Consider the following 3,429-nt stretch of genomic DNA (forward strand, 5'->3'; position numbering starts at 1 on the left):
AACATGATTTTATATCTTAACTTTAATAACATCCCCAAACGTTTTTTTACAGCTCTGTTTCCACCCCTTTTAGTTGTTTTCACAAAATTACATCTTTATACATTGTGTGCCCCAAATCATAAACTAATAATCCTCTTTTTTTTTTAAAGCCAATAAATTTTTATTTAAGGAGTTTTTACATGTGATTACTTCCACTGCCAGTCACTGCTCATCACCATAGTTCCTCCAAAGTTAGAATCATAATCTTCAAAACAGCCCTTTTAAAAAGAACTTGATCAATCCATAGTTGTCACTGTCACTCTAGAGTTCTTTCAGCTGGGTTTCTTGCATCTCCATTTGAATACGGACATACTTTAAGAACTCCCCACCTGTAATCTTTGGGATCCAATGTCTTTACTTCAGGGCCCTGTTTAGGGTCTGAGTGTGGATCTGTCTGGTTCTCAATTTCAAACACCCTAGAAAAGGAGAAGCATTACTTCCTCTTGAAAATTATCTCAAGCTGAGTAGTATGAAAAACCGTTAAGAATACTGTTTCAATAAAAATACCAGGTTTAACATGCACGAAGCCAAGAAAACCAACGATGCCAGATACTGAGTTTCTATTGCACTGTCCTTTGAACACCCAGCAGGAATGAGCTGCTGAGGGCAGATACCATGCAGTGGGAACTAATAATCCTTTTAAATGCATTAGTCTCCTAAGCTATGTAGAAAACAAGATTGGGAGTCATACCAAAGTTACAGTAATAGCAGCTCTCACGTTAATATTATATTTATTCTTTAAACGTATTAGTTGCTTAAATCATGTGGAAAACAAAGAACACAGGTACAAATCATTGTTACAATTTATATACTAGCTTTTGTAATTGCCCATATATTAATTTTTATCACGATCTTTATTTTTCCATACAGCTTTGTGTTATGTGTAATGTCTTTTCATTTCACCTGTAGGATTCCCTTGAGCATTTCTTGCAGACCGTGTCTAGTCACAAACTCACTCAACTTTTTCTTATCTGGAAATGTCTTAATTTCTCCCTCACCTTTGAAGGACAGATTTTTTTTTTTTTTTTTTTTTAAAGATTTTATTTATTTATTTGACAGAGAGAGATCACAAGTAGGCAGAGAGGCAGGCAGAGAGAGAGGAGGAAGCAGGCTCCCTGCTGAGCAGAGAGCCCGATGTGGGACTCGATCCCAGGACCCTGAGATCATGACCTGAGCCGAAGGCAGCGGCTTAACCCACTGAGCCACCCAGGCGCCCTGAAGGACAGATTTGCCAGATATAGGATTCTTAGTTGACAGTTTTTTTCTTTTAGTGCTTTGAATATATTAGTCCACTGTCTTCTTGCCTCCAAAGTTCCTGTTGAGATATCTGGTTTTCTTATTGAGGTTCCCTTGTATGTGGTGATTCCCTTCTCTTGCTGTTTTATAGATTTTCTCTTTATCTTTTGAAAGTCTCATTATAATGTGTCTTGGTGTGGGTCTCTTTGAGTGTTCAAAGTACTTGGAATTCATTGAAATTCTTAAGTGTTTATATTCATCTTTTATCGAATTTGGGAAGTTTTAGCCATTATTCAAATATTCTTTCTGTTCATTTCTTTTTTCTTTCCCCCTTAAGATTTTATTTATTTGGCAGAGAGAGACACAGAGAGAGAGGGAACACAAGCAGTGAGAGTGGGAGAGGGAGAAGTAGGCTTCCCACTGAGGAGGCAGCCTGATGTGGGGATTCCTCCCAGGACCCTGGTATCATGACCTGAGCCATAGACAAATGCCCAATGACTGAGCCACCCAGGTGCCCCTTCCTGCTTATTTCTGTCTCCTCCTTCTGGGGCTCACGTGATGCATATGTTCTTCTCTTCCATGGTCACATACACACACATCCCTTAAGCTTTGTTTGCTTTCCTTTCAGCTCTCTTTTTTTCTGTTTCTCAGCAATAATAATTTCTGTTGTCCTATCTTCAAATCCACTGATTCTTTCTTCTACTTCCTCACAACTGTCTTTGAATACACCTTAGTGACTTTTCAATTCTGTTATTGTACTTTTTAGCTTAGAATTTGTTTTGCTTTTTAGATTTTCTTTCTTTAATATTTCCATTTTCTTTTTTTTTTTTTTTAAAGATTTTATTTTATTTTTTTGACAGACAGAGATCACAAGTAGGTAGAGAGGCAGGCAGATAGAGAGAGGGAAGCAGGCTCCCTGCTGAGCAGAGAGCCCGATGTGGGGCTGGATCCCAGGATTCTGGGATCATGACCTAAGCAGAAGGCAGAGGCCCATCCCACTAAGCCACCCAGGTACCCCAATATTTCCATTTTCTTAACACATCATTTTCTTGACTCTTTCCACATCTACCTGTAGTTCTTATAGCATCTCTAAGACACTTGCTTTACTGTCTTTGTCTAATATGTCTGCCATTAGGTCTTTTTTCAGGGACAGTCTGTTGATTTGGTTTTTTCCTTGAACATGTCATGCTTTTCTGTTCCTTTGTATAACTTGTGATTTTTGTTTGTTTGTTTGAACACTGGACATTTTAATCTAATAATGTGGCAATTCTGGAAATCAGAGTATCTCCTTTACCTAGTGTGTTTACTCTTTTTTGTTATTATTATTATTATTATTATTTTTTAAATTGTTGTAGGCCGTGTCTGTGCTGAGGATTAGCTTGAAGGTCTTTTCTGTGTCTTTCCCTGGGCATGTGTGATCATTTCTAGTTTTCCCGTGTATGTGTTGTTTTGTTTTGTTTTTCTTGCAAAATGGTTATTTTATTTTATTTAGATTTTATTTATTTAACAGTGAGAGATACAGCGAGAGAGGGAACACAAGCAGGAGGAGTGGGAGAGGGAAAAGCCGGCTTCCCGCTGAGCGGGGAGCCTGATGGGATGCCTGGGCTCAATCCCTGGACCCTGGGATCAGGACCTGCGCCAAAGGCAGCCGCTTAATGGCTGAGCCACCCAGGCGCCTCAAAGTGGTGATTTTGTTAAAGCATGGGGACAGACCTGTGGTCAGAAAGAGCTACTGCCCAGGGATTGTGTGGAGTAACTCACAGTTGTTTTTAAATGTCTTAGTCTTTAGTGTTTAGCTCTTGAGAAGGGGACAAGTGAAAAGTGAAGTTGGGGAGGGGTGGAGACACTGGCCCTTTAAATCCCCTCGAAGTCTCTTCAGTCAAGCCCCTGAGAGGCTTGCTGTACTAGGGGGAGGTGCCACAACAATGGCTGCCAGCCTCTTTGTCTGCATTTCTGTGGTCAGAAGCAGCAATCATTAATCAGAGCACAGATCTCAATATTTATTGGAAAGAGGCTTTTTTGCCCACCCTAGCTCCCAGTTGTGCAGGCTGCTCTAGGAACACATGCAGGCACAGTTGCCTGTAACTCACTGGCTGGGGGTGGAGGATAGGTAGGTCCTACTGTGCTAAGATCTAAAATTGACCAAAATTAACT

The 3,429-nt window shown here is 40.1% G+C and overlaps 1 non-coding gene across 1 annotated transcript; it reads right to left on the bottom strand.

Annotated features, from left to right (window-relative positions):
* Positions 1-526: 526 nt before the first annotated feature.
* LOC123392090 lies at positions 527-664 on the bottom strand. Its single transcript, XR_006606751.1, has one exon. It is a non-coding gene; the product is annotated as a small nucleolar RNA SNORA8 (small nucleolar RNA).
* Between the last annotated feature and the right edge of the window lie 2,765 nt (positions 665-3,429).

The sequence above is a fragment of the Mustela putorius genome, unplaced genomic scaffold (genome assembly GCF_011764305.1).
Source record: "Mustela putorius furo isolate JIRA1106 unplaced genomic scaffold, ASM1176430v1.1 tig00000430_pilon_pilon_pilon, whole genome shotgun sequence".
Lineage (NCBI taxonomy): Eukaryota > Metazoa > Chordata > Mammalia > Carnivora > Mustelidae > Mustela > Mustela putorius.